Below are 19068 nucleotides of genomic sequence, written 5' to 3'. Positions count from 1 at the left end.
TGCCCCTCTGCTGTGTTTCTGAGGCAGTGAGTCTAGGAGGACCTGAGATTTGGCATTTCTCCCAAGTTCCCAGATGCGGCTGCTCTGGACCACAGTCTGAGAAGAACTGCTCCATTGTCATTGCAAACATGAGGGCCCTGCCTTGCTGTTTGCTGAAACTCAGGTCACCTTGGTCACTTCACTTGGCCAAGCAGTATGCCTTCAGGTCACTCACTATAGGATTTATATGACCTTCTCCAGCTTTCTTGGGACACAGCTTCTAGAGGATGTTTCAGTCTATGATGCCCCTGAGAATTCAAGAGCTCCACTGGACTTAAGTGATGGCTCCCACTCCAAAATGGGGATCACTGTTGTTAATTCCTGAAACGGGAGAAAGCTGACACTTTTCATGTGCTTTTCTCATGTGATGTCTTGGTGCCCCTAAGCTCACACAGCTGTGCCATCCGGATCACACAGAACAGTGTTCTTAGAGTTAGGCAACCAAATGAAAAGAGACCCTTTTCCAAATGGTGTTTTATCCCACTTACCATTCTCTGTCAGGTGTATAAACACTTCACCAAGACATGCAATGATAGGGATCATCAGTGATTTGCTATAAATATGTCATTGTTAGCTATAGACTGCACTGTTTTACGTTACATTCACATCGTCCTCACCACCACACTGTTGTACAAATGAGGGGTTCTGAGGTTTGACAGGAGGATGTAGCTTGTCAGGAGTCACTGGCCCAATAGGCAATGGAGAGAGATTCTGACCTGGGCCTTTAGTACTCCATGGTCTGTGCCTGTCCCAGATGTGTGTCCGGATGCCCACGCATCTCTGAGTTAGCATTGTTGAATCATCTGTATTTACCAGGTATTACTAACCTATAGGGATCAAGGTAATGTTTATGAATATGGGGTCCCCCAGTTCTAGTGGAAGTAAAACCTGATTGCATTCACTTTTGTTTTATTCTAGTTGAAAGGGCAAAGATGTCCCATTTTCTTTTCTTAAAAATAACTGTGTGTAGACAGTTGGCATTTCAAGGTTATCTTAAATGTGCAGATTCTTTGGGTAACAAGAAAAATTCTTATTGCTTGCTGATAAGGTTGTGGGGACAGATACTGGTTTGTGGGGTGGAGGGGGAGGGAACAAGTTTCTTGTGTGTGTCCTTGCATAGTCTGGCTCTGTAGTTTTGCTTTTGGACATTTCTAGACTCCAAGATGGGCAGAATTGTTTTTGACTTGTCTGGGTGGAGTGAATGATTCCTGACATTTGTACAGCCCTGTGCCATCATTTAGTCCCATGTGAGCCTTTCCATGAATATGTCCTCATTCCCATTTTATAGGAAGAGAAACTGAAGCCAAATGACCAAACTTCAGTGGCTTACCCAGAGGTGCCCACTTGTACGTGGTGCCACTGGAGATGGGTAAGTCTCCAAGTACAGAAAAGGCCCTTCTGAAGCGGAGCCAAAATTGCCACTTCTTCCTGGCACTTCTGTTCTGCCCTCTGGAATACCCTTTGGTCTGGCCCTCCTCGTGCTTCTCAGCAGTTCAGATGTTTGACACCACACCGCTCTCCTGTCTCTGCTTCTGATCTGAATCCTGCCATCCTGCCTACTGTGGTCAAGGATTGAGTGCCCTGTAGGCCTGTTGCTCACGGTGCTGACAGCAGTGGGGTGGGTTACCCAGGGCTCTGTCTGTGCCTGCTCATGTGTGTTCTCTCCTCACCCTCCCTGGAACCCCGGCTCTCAGTAGTTCTCTAAGTGTGTGTGGCTGGAAGAGAGGCAAGGTACAAGCTTGTGGACTGAAGACAGGGTGAGAGAATTTTTGCTCATGATCTCTCTTCCTTAGGGGCCAGGTAGAGCCAGGTTTAACCTGTTGGGCTGATGCGCCCGGGTGGAGAAGGAATCAGAGCCATTTCTCTCACAAGCTTCCCTTTTGGAAAGACCACTCTGATTTTATTTTATTATTATTTTTTAACTAAGTGAAGCCTGGTGTTTGGAGAAATGTCTTCAGAGAAAATGTGGGCACACATTTCTTGTGCTCTCTCTCCTAATCCCATCCTCCAGCCTCCCTCCCTCCAGGGTAGCCACCATCCCAAATTTTGCTCACTATCCTCTTTCTTTCCTTCTTATTTAGTTTTATCTCCTTTATGTACAGTTTAAAAGCCCCATATTTTTCATTTCAGCCATTTTTAACTTGATAAAAAGAGTATTGTACAATATATGATTTGGAGAGGGGGGACTCATTTTGACTGCTGTATAACAGTCCAGGATGTGAGTGTGCCACTTTCATTTATGCATTTTCCTGTTGATGGGTGACCATGATAATTCTAGTACACATGCAGGGGTTTCTCTTGGGTGAAATTGCCAGGTTGTAGGAATGTGAAAATTCCCCTTATATAATGCCCAAACTGTTGGCCAAAGCGGTTGTATCAATTTAGACTCCCACCGGCAGTTAATAGATTTTGTGGATTTGTATTCTTTGCAACACTTGGTATCATCAGCATTGATTTTTACCAATCAAATAGGCATACTATGGTATCTTGTCATTTTGGCCTGAATTCCTCATTATTTTTACCTTAATGGAAAGTTAGTGGAGGTTTGGATTAGAATTTCTCTATTAAGTGTGACTTCTTCAGGTACTTCTGTCCTGGATTTTGCTTGAGAAGCTCATTTGATCACTTAAGCTTATTCTAGGTACATAGTGAGAGAAAGTACATAGTGCCAACAGCTGGGCTTAGTAACAGTCATGTTATCAGGATTAAAAAAATACTCTAAATATTGTCACATGTAAAAACAATTTCTGGGAAGTATCAGGAATTGTTGGCAGGTATTTACTTCTTTCCAACAATGTGCTAGGAATATAAATAAATACAGGAGTTACGGTTCTTATTCCATTGCTAGCATTCTTTTTTTTTTTAAGTTTATTTATTTATTTATTTATTTATTTATTTATTTATTTTGAAAGAGAGAGAGAGCACAAGCAGGGGAGGGGCAGTGAGAGAGAGAGAGAGAGAGAGAGAGAGAGAGAGAGAGAGAGACTCCCAAGCAGGCTTTGCACTGACAGTGGAGATGTGGGGCTCGGACTCACAAACTGTGAGATCATGACCTGAGCCAAAATTCAGAGTTGGAAGCTTAACTGACTGAGTCACACAGGTGCCCCTCTATTGCTGGCATTCTTAATCACATATCTGTTTGGATACAAAGAGAATATGGTTTGCGCTCAGTTTTTTTTTTTCTTCTTTTGGTTGTTGGTTCCCATGTATCCCTAGTTCTCTCATCTCACAGAGAACATGTGATTACATGACATTAAGGAAGAATTCATAAATGATGTGGAATTTTCAAAGGTATCATCTTCAGCAAGTCCTTAGGGAAAGACCATTTCACGCATATTGCTTTATCGACATTAATGACAAAATTGATTTGGTTAAGCAAAATTCAGCTTTGTTTATACCAGTTGCCTATTCAGTGACACTATAAATGACAATTGTTTCCCAGGAAATGATTTGAAACAGGAGCATTTGTTTTAATTTATTTGTTGTTCAGGCTGATCTGTGCAGGTAGGCATGGCTAAGACAGTTAGCAAGGGAGGCCTCAAAGAAATTAGTCTGGGTCTGTAGGAAAGAAGGCTTCAGTCAAGTGAGAGTAAAATTTGAAAGCCTTTTGGTGAGGAAGACCATTGAACATTTGGTGAGCTGGGACCATTGTGGGGTTGTGGCCAGGTGAGAGAAGATGGCACACTAAGACATCTTTGCCTCTAGGATGGATCATGCACTCATTCTTCCAGCGAGACCATCTCTCAAAAGCCACTATCACAGAGACTGGGTGCCAGGAAATAGTAGTGTCCTCAGTGTCACTTTAGGTAATACTCATAGGACAGATATGGGAAAGTTGCAAAATGTCCCTGAAAAACGTGAAGTTAAGAGTGCAGGTCTGCAGGTTAAGCCACTGGGGTCTCTACCCTAGAAGATGGTGGCCTTACCACATTGGATTCGGCTTTAAAATATCATTCAGTGTTTCATACCATGAGACCGTTAGGAAGCTGAGAAGAGATGCGTTGGTTGCTAATGTGTCCACATTTGTTTGAAGTCTATTTTCTTCACATTTAGCATAAGGGTGTGGCAAAAAGGTCGTGAGTGGACTGGTAGCATATTTTGGAGAAGCACAGTACACACCAACATTCTTAGCAAGGTCTGGTGACACGAATTGTAATTTTCCCCACCAAGCCTGCTCCTCCTGCTAACTTTTCTTTCTATTAATAGCTGCAAACCTCTGAGTCATGCTTGCTGCCTCCTCCCTCCCTATTCTGACATCAGATGGAATTGTGAGCTCTGCCTGTCTTTCTCCTCTAGTCCCTCCTCTCCATTCCTAGTGCCACATTGTGGTTCAGGTCTGCCTTCTGCTTCACTGGTGTCCCAGCTTCCAAATTCTGCTCTGGACAGCTCATCCCCACCCAGTGGCCCTGGAGTTGCCTTGTCTTCTCCAGGATTCTTTTTCAACAGTTCCATCCCTTGTGTTCATACATCCCTGCATTGGTTTTCTCCTGTTTGAAATGCCCACAGTGGCCCCTGACTGATCCAAGGGCCATGTCTTCCTTCTCTGGGTGCCACATACACACAGTGTGCCTGTAGGCATCTCTGCAGATAGCTTTGCAGCAAAGGAACATCATGGCCAAGTGCAGCATCTTTGTATTCTGCATAGAGCCTAGCAGGGTGCTTTGCTGTTGGTATGTTCTCAGTAGCTTGGTTAATCTGAATGGATGAGTAAGTGAATGAATGAGAATTGCCAGCAATTTTATGAGATTTCAGAAAGCCAAGTATGTTAGTGCCAAACTTGGATTTTCTTAATTTGTTTTCAGTTTTAAAAACTTGTTTGCTGGAAGGAGATTTGGATGATAAGTGGGAGATTACTGGCTTAAGCCTGGCGTGCCAGAAAAGCTACAGTCATAAAATAGAGATTATCTGGATATATTATGTTGACAGATTTGAATGTGTTGAAATAGGCTTTTCAATGAAACAGTAACCTCTTTCTGTGTTCCTCATTTGTATTCCCATAGGGTTACAAGTGTTTGTGCATATGGTCTCTATATACCTAAGACGATTTGTCACTTCATAAAGTTGGAGGAATGGGGAGCAAAGATAAAGCTATTAAAAGGGCTTTTTGTGATTTTATCGCTCCTTCAAAACTAGTTTCATGTTCACCAGAAGGTTTGCTTTGCACACGCTCCATGTGTAAGACCCTGTGGGAAGCAGGCCATGAATCAGAGGTGAGGCTCCCACCCCAAAATGTTAGAACCAATCAGGTAATAGGCCCTCACATCTGTGGGATTCTCCGCAGATATCAGAGGGATTTCCAGCTTATGGTTTCAGTGAGGAGTGCAGACCAGGAGTGCTGTTCTATTATTTGGAACAAAAAGTAGGAGCTCATGGACAGCACCAGGGACAGCTCACGAACTCCACCACCTCACATTGGGGAGACCCCTAGTGTGGTCTTGTGTCGACTAACTCCAGGTTACATAAGGAGCTAGGAGGATTCCTACGACTCAGCATCTATTTGTGCTTACAGCTATGCTTTATTACAGTGAAAGGGGGCAAAGCACCATCAGCAAGAGGAAGGAGGGGGCATGAGGCGAAGTCTGGGGAAACCAGGTGCAAGCTTCTGAGAGTCCTTTCCCAGTGGAGTCACACAGAACATGCTCAATTCCTCCAGCAATGACATGTGAAATGTTGCCAGCCAGAGAAACTCATTAGAGACTCAGTGGCCATGGTTTTTACTGGGGGTTGACCACATGGGTACCCTCTGCCTGGCATATACCCAAAGTCCAGACTCCCAGAAGGAAAGAAGGTATTCAGCAGAGACCACAGTTTTCAACGTTTTTTTTTTTTTTTTTTTTATTTATTTTTGGGACAGAGAGAGACAGACAGAGCATGAACGGGGGACGGGCAGAGAGAGAGGGAGACACAGAATCTGAAACAGGCTCCAGGCTCCGAGCCATCAGCCCAGAGCCTGACGCGGGGCTCGAACTCACAGACCGTGAGATCGTGACCTGGCTGAAGTCGGACGCTTAACCGACTGCGCCACCCAGGCGCCCCCAGAGACCACAGTTTTGTACAAGTAGTTTAGGCACAGTGAGCCACCTTTAGCAGTTAGTGAATGGGGGGAGCCTTCCCCAAATCCAGGTTCCCAGATGCCGGCCAAGGGCAAATCTCAGGTGCAGGCCTTTCAAAGGATAAATGGTCTCAGGCCAGCCGTGTTAATTCTTTTCTGCACAGCTCTGACTTCCTTCCTCCTTGCAGACTTCAGTGATGTCAGGCAGGGGTAAGGGCCAACACTTGCTCTGGTTCAAGGAGAGTAAGTGCTTACCTTTGGCTTTGAGTGGCAGAGTGGCTTCTTATTTTCTATTGGAGAAAGCATGTGCCAGTCGTGCAGGGTATGGGTGTGGCCTGCTGCTCTGTATGTCTGAGGGCCTTCTCTATGGAGCTCTGGTCACTTGGTTGTCCCTTTATCGTTTCAAAGACACTTTTGTAATCTAGACCTTCCCCAAGACCCTTTGGTGACTTGGATTTTGCATATGTCTAGGGTACACTTGCTACATGGACTTCCTTCCTCTGCAAGTACTTATGTGCCTTTGATGGAATGTCTGGTGTGAGTTCTTCAGCTGCTACTGACCCTTGTGCCTTCTTCGGGAAGGGTCTGTTAATCCAAGATTGGGGCCTGATGAGCAGTCTGGAACATTTGCGACAGTAAGCATACACCAGCTCTGGTTGTATCTTTTATTGAGGGCCAACGATCTATAAGGCAGTGTGGGAGATAGACATGCATACCACAATCAGACCACTGGGTGGAGGAGGAAGGGGAGGAGGGGAATCCATACCCATCTTGGCCATTAAGTAAAAGGCCAGCAGTTCAGACACAGTGTTGTGGGGGAGCTCCCAGGAAGTTGGGTATCCAAGCATGCAGCTTTCATGCCTCTGTAGTCTTCTGGGGTATAGTTCATAGACTATGTCAGCAAAGAAAGACAGGTCTGTGAAAAGGGTGTGAGGTTCCTTAACTAGGATCAATGTCTGCTTGTCCTAGGGGGAAAGAAGTACACTATACTGTAAACTCACATACAAGGAGTAGGAGATGGTAAGAAACACCCCGAACAAAATTGAAATTGGCAGCTTGATGTGTGGTGAATCACACATACCAGGTGTCACCACACAGAGATGTGGCTTTAAGAGGCTCCTTTCATAATCATACACATGAAGCAAACTGTCAGTGAGTTTCAGGGTCATGCTGGGTGTTGTATGTTTTTTTTTTTTCTTTTATATGGGACTACTTCCTGCGTCTGTTTCCGTTTTTAAGAGTTCTGATCACTAAGCTTCATTCCTCTTGACACCTCATCACATGCTCAGCCACAGCTCTGCGCATTGAAGGCTGATTTAACAATCTTGACTCATACCATATGATCTGCTTTGCTGGGCCATTGCCTAAACCAAGAAGAGGGCATATGGCATTGCTGAGCTTGCATAGAAAACTGCCAGATTGTGTTGTTCTGAAGCAGCAGTAGGTACTGTCTTCCTGAAATATAGTGTGTGACTTTCCTGGGCTCACCATTCATTGTCCTTCCCAGCTGAGTGCCCCTTCCCTTTCTTCCCCTCCCTCTCTCTCAATCCCCTTGCCTTGACCCTTCTTCTATCTAATTTGCCTTATTTCCCCTCTGCAAACCACATGACCTTCAGTATCCTATTCAAATCTCTATACTGGCCATCCCTTCATCCCCTCTTCATTGCTATAGACATCCTAACTGACAGTCTTAATTCCAAGTCATCTCAGGATGAACCTGCCTGGATTCCCCTGTGACGAGCTGGGCTGGCAGAACCATTCTTCCTCTGACGCTCTTTTGTTTCGTATTATATCATTTGGCTGTGCACCCCTATTAGCAGGATTTTGGTTTATCTCCCTCTATAAGATTAATACCTGGCTCCTCCCCTCCATAGCCTGGGGGTGTGTTTTCTCACTGTAGTGTTCCCTGGGGTTCTGGGCATAGTGTCTTCTACTTAGTAGAGTCTCAAATTCCTGTGAAGTCTTTTTTTTTTTTTTTTAATAGAAGACCTTTTGTAATTTTATTTATTTTTTTTTTTTACATGCTATAAAGACTCAACATGCTATTGCAATAGCCCAGGGGACATCACTGAATTGCCAGGAGAAATGGAGTGACCACAGAGGCTATACATCGCTCAGATTTTCGCTCCTTTCCTGAGGCTTATTGTGAACCAAGGATATGTGACATTATTGAGAATTCATTGTACTCATTTGTATTTAATCGGGGTGCCTGGGTGGCTCAGTCAGTAAAGCATCTGACTTCCGTTCAGGTCATGATCTCACGGCTTGTGAGTTCAAGCCCCAGGCTGGGCTCTGTGCTGACAGCTCAGAGCCTGGAGCCTGCTTCAGATTCTGTGTCCCTCTCTCACTCTGCCCCTCCTCTGCTCGTGCTCTCTCTCTCTCTCTCTCTCTCAAGAATAAATAAAACATTAAAAAATTTTTTTAAATTCTTTGGAGGGGGGTGTCTGGATGGCTCAGCGAGTTAAGTGTTGGACTCTTGATTTTGGCTCATGATCTCATGGTTGATGGGATGGAGACCCATGTCAGGCTCTGTGCTGACAGTGCAGAGCCTGCTTGGGATTCTCTCCCTCTTTCTCTGCCCCTGCCCTGCTTGTGTACTCTCTCTCTCTCTCTCTCAAAATAAATGAGTAAACATTAAAAAAATAAATAAAACTTTGGTGAAGAAGTTTAAACATATGCATTAGTAGACAATAGTATAATAACCCCCTGTGCACCCATTACCCAGTTTTAGCAATTACTAAGTTTCTGGCCAATCTTATTTCATCTCAGTCTCCTGCCAATACCATTTCAAAGTGAATCACAAATATCACATTTCACCTGTAAATGTTTCAGTATATCTCTCTGAAGGATAAGGATTTTTAAGAACTTATCTGCAATACCATTGTTACACTAAAAATAATAATAATTCCTTATTATCGCCAAATATCCAGTGTCCACAGTTTTAATTGTCTCAAATGTTGTGAATGGTTTTTTGATACATTTGTTTGTACAAGGACAAAAATGAGGTCCACCCATAGAATTTCACACAGTCTGGGTTTTGCTGATTGCATTCTCTTCGTGTCAGTTAACAAGTTCCTGTGTCCTCTGTAGTTCTTTAATTCAGCAGATGGATCTAGAAACTTGATCCAGGAGGTAATGTGTTCTTCCCTTTAATCACAAGATTTCAAAATCATGAGTTGGTTCTTATCTTCTAATGGTGACCAATCTGTTTGGTTTGTTTTCTCAAAACCACTATCATCTCATGGATACAAACATGTTTGCCTTGTGTGTGTCGGCCCACTGTTGTATTGCACTTAATGATGTTTCTATTGTCCTGCCTTGTCTTTGCCCTCAGGGGGGCCTCTTCAGTTGGTTCTGGAGTCCTTTGGATAGGACTCTGATGGGATTAAGAGTTTCCTGTGTCTAGCTTGAAAACATGTTCCAGGCTCTTCTTGCACTTGTCTTGTCCCAACCCTGGAGTCAGTCAAGGCTCCAATTTCATTCTTTTGCATGTAGACATTCAGTTTTCCCAGAACCATTGGCTGAAGATGTCCTTTCCCCATTGAGTGGTCTTAGTACCCTTGGCACCATATATGCAAGGATGAAAATCAAACCTATTTGGAAAACATGTATACTTATTGGATAGGACATTGTGCCATTTCAGGGTCCACCTGCAGCTCCGTTGTCTGGGACTGTGGGAAGTTTATCCAAGAAAACAGACATCTAAGTTCCCTTCCCATATCTCTAGGTTGCTGTAACCAGCTACTAAGCCCCCCACTTGCAAAAAAAAAAAAGATTGTGATAGCATAAGAGAAAGTGGGTTGAAATCAAAAACACTCAGTTGGGTTGCTGACAAAGATTGCTGACAGGTATCTGCATTTTGGCACAAGAGACTCCTTTTTCATCTTCTAAGCATCCCAAATACATACAACCACTGCTTATTCTTAGGACCAGCCTCGTCTCTGCCTCTCCAAGATCATCTTCTGGTTTCTTCCTCTACTGTCACACCACAGTGACAGTGGGCTCTGTGTACTCTTTTTTTTTTTTTAATTTTTTAAAAATGTTTTATTTATTTTTGAGAGAGAGACAGAGTACGAGCAGGGGAGAGGCAGAGAGAGCAGGAGACAGAATCCACAAAGCAGGCTTTAGGCTCTGAGCTGTCAGCACAGAGCCCGATGCGGGGCTTGAACTCACAAACTGTGAGATCATGACCTGAGCCAAAGTCAGATGCTTAACCGACTGAGCCACCCAGGCGCCCCATGTGTATTCTTAACAGGGGAGAGGGTAGATGAGAGTTAGAACTGGGTCCTCATCTCACTTGTACTCCTGGATCAGGCAGCCCCAAAATAAATCACCCCAAAATTCAGAAGTTTAAAGCAAGGGGGGTTTATTCTTGTTTGCATATCTGCAGATGGCTGGGGCAGCTCTGCCTCCAGCAGCAGCACCTGGGACACTCCTCTGCTTTGAACAAGTAGGCTAGCAGAGTCAGTCTTCTCCCCATGATGGTAGAAGTGTAGGAGGCCGAGCAGGAAAGGAAGCACCCTGGCTCGAGCCCGCACACCTTTACTCTGGTCCACATTCTGTTGGCTGAATCAAGGCATATGGCCTCTTCCAATATCAGTGGGGCCAGTGGGGACCCACTCCCCACTGTAGTGAGTGATCCTCCAAAGTCCAATGACAAAGGGTGTGGACATGTAATTGTAATTCATGAAGGACATTAGGAATTGGGGAAAATACTTCAGTCTATCCCAGCCTCTAACCTTCCTTCCAATGATCCCACTAATCATCTGTAAAATAAAGGGGCTGGACTGGGAGACCTATGGGGTTCCTTTTAGCCCCAGCTTCCTGAGAATTTGATGGGGAGCTGATTAAAAGAAGTTGGAAGAGATATGAAATATCAAAGATGATCTGGGCATGGCATGGAAATGTCTATTGACTTAGTGGCTTAGAGATCAGAGTCCAGGCAGCTGGAGCTGGGGCTGGTTTTGCTGAGCCACAGATGGGCTAATGGTGTGTTCCTGTTCCCAGTTTGGGGAGACTTGCAAGCAGGCTGAGTGTGGGAGGGTACCACCTTTTGCTACATTGTTCACATGCTGTGACAAGAAAGACACCTTCCTTGGGGCACCTGGGTGGCTCAGTCGGTTAAGCGTCCGACTTCAGCTCAGGTCATGATCTCACGGCTGGTGAGTTTGAGCCCTGCTGTGCTGACAGCTCAGAGCCTGGATCCTGCTTCGGATTCTGTAACTCCCTCTCTCTCTCTGCCCCTCCCCTGCTCATGCTCTGTCTCTCTCTGTCTCTAAATAAATAAATAAATAAATAAATAAATAAATAAACAAACAGACAAACAAACAAACAAACAAACATAAAAAAAGACATTTTCCTTGAATTTTCCATTTTTAGAAAATGAAATTATTTTGCCAGATGCAGGCACAGAAGTAATTTCCTTCTGAGTCCTGCAGTTCTAAGTTTGAATTTATTTTGCCTGCCAGTTTACTGAGTCATTGCCTTCAGGAGATGTGATTAGGGCATTCTTAACCCCTGAGCAGATTTCCATAGTGTTTTCTCTGTCACTTGCATTTACCTGAGTGCCTCACAATGTGCCCTGCCTTTGCAACCTTTTAGACATTAATGACTTCAGGCTGAAGCCCTCCTGCCTCCCTTCCCCTGTCAGCCCTAGATTGTACTTGGTGGCAATATGCCACTCATGTGCATGTACAGCTGTTTGAAGGCAGGACCAGTAGATCATGTGTTGTCTGCTTCCTCCCAGAAAGAATCAGTTTTTAGAAACTGTTAGCCAGACACACATTGTATGGGCATGTCATTGGTGCCTAGGAAGCTGGTGAGCAAGGTTCTCCAGGTCCCTGCATGGTGTGGCAGTGGAAGAATCTTTGGTAGGAAAGGAACTTAAAAGTCATCCAATCTAACCATCTCTCTGTTCATTGACTTCTTCCTATGGCATATCTGCCCCATCAGCACCAGCCTCTGAGCAAACCTCTGTGGTGACAGAGAACAGACCTATCTCCCAAGACAAGCTGGTATTCCTTAGATAACTTGGACTGTTAGAAAGTTCTCCCTCTGTTGAGCTGAGATGGGTTTCCAGGCAACATCCATGCTCAATGGAATGTTTCTCTGTCCCACAGGGATGGACTTATCCATTCCATGCAGCATATTCTTCATCCTCAGAGATGCTGGCTCTGTGTTTCTGTGTATTCTTTCTTGCTGCATAACAAATCATCCTAAAATTTAGTGCTTAAAACAACAATTAACATTATCTCACAGTTTCTGTGGGTCTAGAATTCCTGAGTGGGCGGTTAGTTGGGGTGATTCTGGCTTGGGATGTCTCATGAGAGCTGCACTCACTTGAAGGCTTGACTGGGGCTGGAGGCTCCACTTTCAAGATGGCTCACTCATGTGCCTTGCAAAGTGATGCTGGCCTCGGTGCCTCTCTCTTTGGACCTCTCCAAAGAGCTATTTGAGTGTCCTCACAGCATGGCAGCTGGCTTTTTCCAGAGAGAGTGATCCAAGAGAGAGCAAGTAGAAATCACAATTTTTAAAGCCTTTTTGACCTTTTTGACTATGTAATTTCCACAGTACCCTGTTAGTTACACAATCGTCCCTGCCAATGTGGGAGAAAGTCTCCAAACCTCTGTGGCCCCCACTTTTGTGATCTATAAACAGCCCAACTTGACTGTTCAAAACAAACCATGAGGAAGTACTTTGTAAACTCTTTCATAAGTGAAAGAGATGTTTTGAATGTAAGGATTTTGCTAGTAGTAAATGCTTAACTAGTCAAAACCTCCTGTTTAACCTCACACTCCTGTTTAACATGTACAATCAAGGAAAGCAGGGCTAGATTTGCCAGAGGATGGAGAAGACATATTTGAGGGCTCTTTTGGGTGTAGCCATGCTGTGTACTATCCTTCTGGAGTTCAGAAACGTGTTCGTAGGAAGACACCTCTCTGCTGACAGGGCCCTTCCCTCATTCAGTCCAAATGGTGGAGGAGAGACAGAAGGTCATTCACTCTTGTTGGATTCTCTGGGGGCCCAGGAGAGCCACCACCCCATGGAGGCCTGGACCTGTGCTGTTTTTTTCAATGGTCTGAACCTACTGCCTGGCCTGCCACACTGACTGAATGAAACAGTGAACATGACAAGTGGGGGTGAGAGTTGTTTTAAACACAGTCTCTGTTTGGGAAATCTGTGGCTGCCTGTGGTGTGAGACCTTCAGTTTTGCAGGCTGCTGTCATGTTTTGATTGGAGTTTAGCTGCCATTTCTGCTGGCAGCTCAGTGGGAGTCACTTTCACATAAGATTATTCCATCTAATATTAATATCAGTGTTCATAATACTGGAGGCCATGAAAGGAAGGAATAGAATTCCTGAATAAATTATGTGTCTCACCATCAGATCTGTAAGTTTATATTGTAATCTGTGCATTTAAATTTGTAATTGGTTTTGGTGTGTTAAAATTCAATCTAAGTGTTTCCTTAATTGACTTCTAATTTGTAGTGTTCTAGTCTTTTGCTTAGCTTGCTAGCTGATTTTCTTTTTTAGAACCTTCTTTGTTTAGGTAGTATTTGGTAGGGGGATATGTTTAGTGTTGCTGAAATTTTAAGCTAACAGATCACTTGTAAAAGGAAGAATCTAGGTTGCTAGAACATTCTGTAGATTGTGGCTGCAGCTACAGAGATTGTGCGATGATTTAAAAAAACAAATCTGTTCAACTATCCTGAATTGTTCTGTACCCATGACTAGGTCTTGAAATAGATCCATCCCTTTGCCCTGGGGACCTGTCATCTTTTGTCTCCTCCTGAGACACTCAGTGCACAGCCTCATTCCTGTGCCAGGTTCACTGGGACTCAAGAGGTCCCCTTCATCATTAAAGTAGTTCAGCCCAGGGGTGCCTGGCTGCCTCAGTTGGTGGAGCATATGACTGATCTCAGGGCTGTGAGTTCAAGCCCCATGTTGGGTGTAGAGTTTACTTAAAAATAAATAAATAGGGATGCCCGGGTGGCTCAGTCAGTTAAGCATCTGACTTGATCTTGGCTCAGGTCATGATCTCATGGGTTCATGAGTTCAAGCCCTGCATTGGGCTATGCACTGTCAGCCTAGAGCCTGCTTGGGATTCTCTTTCTCCCTCTCTGTCCCTCCCCTGCACATGCTCTCTCTCCTCTTTCTCAGAATAAATAAGTAAACTTTAAAAATAAGTAAGTAATTAAATAAATTTAAAAAAATCCTTTAAAAAAACAGTTCAGCACTGCTGTTGGTTGCCATTACACACGGGGAAGAATTTAAAATTTTTTTTAATCTTTATTTATTTTTGAGAGAGAGAGAGAGACAGAGTGAGAGTAGGGGAGGAACAGAGAGAGAGGGAGATGCAGAATCCGAAGCAGGCTCCAGGCTCCGAGCTGTCAGCACAGAGCCTGACATGGGGCTTTAACTCACAACTGTGAGATCATGACGTGAGCCAAAGTCGGACACTTAACCGACTGGGCCACCCAGGCGCCCCGACACAGGGAAGAATTTAAAATGCAATGGATCGCTTTTTTTTTTTTAACTAAAAAAATTTTTTTAATGTTTATTTTTAAGAGAGAGAGAGAGAGCGAGAGAGAGAGAAAGAGAGAGAAAGAGAGCATGAGCAGAAGAAGGGCAGTGAGAGAGAGGGAGACACAGAATCCAAACCAGGCTCCAGGCTCTGAGCTGTCAGTACAGAGCCTGACACAGGACTCGAACTCACGAACTGTGAGATCATGACCTGAGCTGAAGTTGGATGCTTAACCGACTGAGCCACCCAGGCATCCAATGCAATGGATTTCAAATGGATTTTATTTTTTACTATGGGGAATTTCAAACACATACAAGTAGAGATGTTGGTATGATGAGCCCCGTGTCCCCATCACTCAATGTGAGCAAGTCTTACTTTTGGATCAGTCTATGGTCTCCCCACCCTCACTTAATTTGAAGCAGATCCAAGATACCTTTAATCCAATTTTAATGACTAAGTTTAAAAATGATTTAAGTTAAAAATGATTTAAATTAAAAATAACTTTAATAAGGGGTCCCATGTTGGGTGTAGAATTTGCTTAAAAATAAATAAAGAGGGGCGCCTGGGTGGCTCAGTTGGTTAAGTATCCAACTCTTGATCTTGGCTCAGGTCATGATCTCACAGGTTTGTGAGTTCAAACATTGGCCTCTCTGCTGTCAGCACAGACAGAGCCTGCTTCTGATCTTCTTTCCCCCCTCCCTTTCTGTCCCTCCCCAAAGCGTGTGCATTCTCTCTATCAAAAATAAATAAATAAACATTAAAAATAATTTTAATAATAAATATTTGCAAATATTTCAGTTTCTCTATAGAGATAGCAGGTTTTTAAAAAAAACGTAATCAAAATGGCATTAACAAGCCCAAAAGTTTAACAATGATTCCTTAATGTTATCAAATATTCAGTCAATATTAAAATTTCCCCATTGACTTAAAAACATTTTTTACAGTTTCTAGAAATCAGGATCCAAATAAGGTCCATTTATTGCAGTTGTTGATATTTCTCACCAGATTTTTGAAATAAATTTTTTGTTTTGAAAAAATTTCAAACTTAACAGGAAGTTTCAAGAATAGCACAGAGAACTCCTATGTACTCATCCCTGAGAACCCCCAATTGTTGCTATACTCCATTTACCTTATCATTTTCTATGTTATATTTATATATAATATTTCTTAAGCATTTAAAAGTAAGTTCCAGACATGATACCTATTATCACTTAATACTTCAGTGTGTATTCCTTAATATAAGGGCATTCTCCTATACTCACAGTGTAAACGTTGATACAATGCTACCATCTAATCCATGGACCCCATCCAGATTTTGCCATTTGTCCCAATAATGTCCTTTGTGGTACAAGAGCCAGTCCAGGATCATCGATTGCATTTGGTTGTCTTGTCTTGTCACTTGAGTTTCAGTGTGGAATAGTTCCTCCATTTTTTCTTGTCTTTCATGACATGAACATTTTTGATAAATATATGCCAGTTACCTTGTAGAATGTGCCTCAATTTGGAATTGCCCAGTGTTCCCTTATGTTTAGATTTAGGGCCTGCGTTTGTTTTGGAACACCACAGGATACACTACTGTGTCCTTCACAGTGCACCATATCAAGAGGCACATGATGTTGATTGTCCTACTACTAGTGATGTAACTTTTATCATTTGGTTAGGATGGTGTTTGCCAGATTTCTCTACTGTAAAGCTAACTTATAATTATTGATTAATAAGTAATTAATCAGAACTAAGAACTAATTAATTAGAATTAATAAATAATTGGAATTATAAACAATTAGAATCAATAAGTAATTTATTAGAATTAAATTATAGTGTAGTTAATTGGGATGATTAGTTAGAATGAAATGAGAATATAATTGATATAATAATGTGTAATTAATTAGAATTAAATTAAAATGTATTTTTAAAAGATGTATTATATTTTTAGAGAGAGAGCATGTGAGCAGGGAGAGGCACAGAGGGGGAGAGAGAGTGAATCTTAAACAGATTCCATGCCCAGCATGGAGCCTGACATGGGGCTCAATCCCATGACCGTGGGATCATGACCTGAGCCAAAATCAAGAGTCAGAAGTTCAGCTGACTGAGCTACCCAGGCACCCCAGAATTAGAATGTATTTTTATGGGGAGACACTTTGAAGCTAGGTAAAACCCTGTTCTTTAACACATCCCCTGGTTTTTAGTACACTTTGGTTATTCTTGGCCAAATCAAATAAGTTATCATTTTGATGGTTGCCAGTTGGTGGTTTTTCTTATAACCATTCTTTGCATATTTATTAGAAGGTGTTGTACTATAAAGAGGAGCTTTTTATTTATTTGTCTGCTCATCTGTTTTTATCAATATGACCTCATGGATTTCTGTCTCATCCAGTGAGTTATTATCAGTAACTCTCATTTATACTGATACTCAAATTGTCCCAGCTTTGGATAGGAGGAGTCTTTTGCTCCTGTGTCCTTTTGACATTTCCTATCACTCTGGACATTTCCTTACTTTTGGCACAACAAAATGTCCCTGGTTTATCTTGTACTGGACTGTGTGTTTCTCTGATGAGCCCTGGTTCCTTTTAGTAGAAAGTGGTATCTAGAAGCCAAATTCTGAGTGCTGGGTGTGCTTATTGTCATTGGGACATCACTACTTCTAGGCTTTCTATGTGGATAGAGACAGTTTTTTTCCTCATGTTCCCCTTCCATATTTCCAACTTCAGAATCTAACAATAAGAGCTCTGGCTCCCACTATCCTTAATATATTTACTTATTTGCTCAGTTTCCTATATAAAACTACTCTTCCAGCCATGCTGAACAAATCTCCTCTGTTCCTCCACACCCAGTCATATTGAATGAATTTTCTTGACCTTGGTATTGCTGATATTGCTGGTTATACCAGCCAAACCTCTCTGCCTTAGGGCCTGGCTGCCCTGATGCTCATGGCTGAGCACAGCCTGGGAAAGGAGAAGGAGTTCCCCAGTCTCTTGTGATTTATAGGTTCTCCCCATCTCTTTATTTTTCTCTTGCAATTTATTGGTTGAAAAAAAATAGGTCATTTGTTCTGTAGTTTCCCACAGACTGGATTTTGCTGATTTCATCTCCATAATGCTGTTTATGATACCCTTCTATCTCCTTTATTTACTGTAAACTGATGAATAGAAATGCAGAGTAAGTTTCAATTATATTGGCAAAATGATTCATAGATATATTAAAAGGGGACACGTGTTGTCTAGTTCTTCCCTCTCTTTCTCACACACACACATACATACACACATACACACCAGCAGTCATTGAGGACAAATTCCTAGACCCATTAGTTCAGTACAGGTTGCAAAATGATAATATTCTATCATTCCTTTTGTAGTTATTAGTGAAAATAATTCTATAAAGAGAAACTTCCCCTCATCTAACCATTTGGTTACCCAATAGTTTAGTTACTATGGAAACAGTAGGAAAAATGCACCATGATTTCCTTTATTCACCAGTTATCAGACAAATGAGTTGGACCTCTAGCATCTCTCCAGGGTCACTAATGACTTATTTTTTAAGCATCATTATGAACTTCTTGACTTGGTGCCTTTTGGTGTATTGCAGTTGTTATTCTTGTTCTAATCTTTGAGATATGATTCATATACCATGAATTTAAAGTCTACAACTTAATAATTTTTAATATATTCACCAATATGTGCAACTATCATAGTCAAGTTTTGAACATTTTCATTACCTCCCAAAGAAACCCCATACCATTTAGCTATCACTCCCTTACCCATCTCTCCACCCCTGAATCTCCCCCCAGTCCTAAGCAACCACTCATATACTTTCTGTCTCTATGTATTTCCCTTTTGTGGACTTTTATACAGATGGAATCATACAATGCATGGACTTTTGTGACTGGCTTCTTTCACTTAGCACTATGTTCAAGGTTCATCCAAGCTGTAGCATATATCAGTTCTTTGTTCCTTTTTATAGCTAAATAATATTCCATTGTGTGAATATAATTTCACTGTATAACATACCATTTTTTGTGTCCATTCATCTACTGATGGATATCTGGGTTATTTCCACCATTTATGTGTAATGCTATTATAAAAGTTTGTGTACAGGTTTTTGTGTGGACGTATGTTTTCATTTCTCTTTGTTATATTTCTCTTGGAAGTGCTGGATCATATGGTAACTATATTTAATAATTCTAAAGTGTTTTTGAGTATATATCTTTGGATAACTTTTTTAGTGGTTCCTCCACACATTATATATATATATATATATATATATATATATATATATATATATATAATTATATTTTATTTTATATTTAATATATATAAATAATATATATAAATAATATATAAATAAATATATTTAATATAAATATATTATATATATATATAATGTATCACATCTGTTGATGTCATTTAATTAGTTTCAATGAAGTATAGAAACTTTACTTCCCTGTAAGTTCCTTTACC

General features: G+C 42.1%; 1 protein-coding gene across 2 annotated transcripts in view; it reads left to right on the top strand.

Annotated features, from left to right (window-relative positions):
* Positions 1-19068, top strand: part of OSBP2 (oxysterol binding protein 2) — a 192265-nt gene that overhangs the window by 15441 nt on the left and 157756 nt on the right. The window lies entirely within an intron of this gene.

This window comes from Panthera onca, chromosome D3, assembly GCF_046562875.1.
Source record: "Panthera onca isolate mPanOnc1 chromosome D3, mPanOnc1 haplotype 2, whole genome shotgun sequence".
Lineage (NCBI taxonomy): Eukaryota > Metazoa > Chordata > Mammalia > Carnivora > Felidae > Panthera > Panthera onca.
Note: the sequence above shows the minus strand (reverse complement) of the source record. Positions and strands in the feature narration are given on the sequence as shown.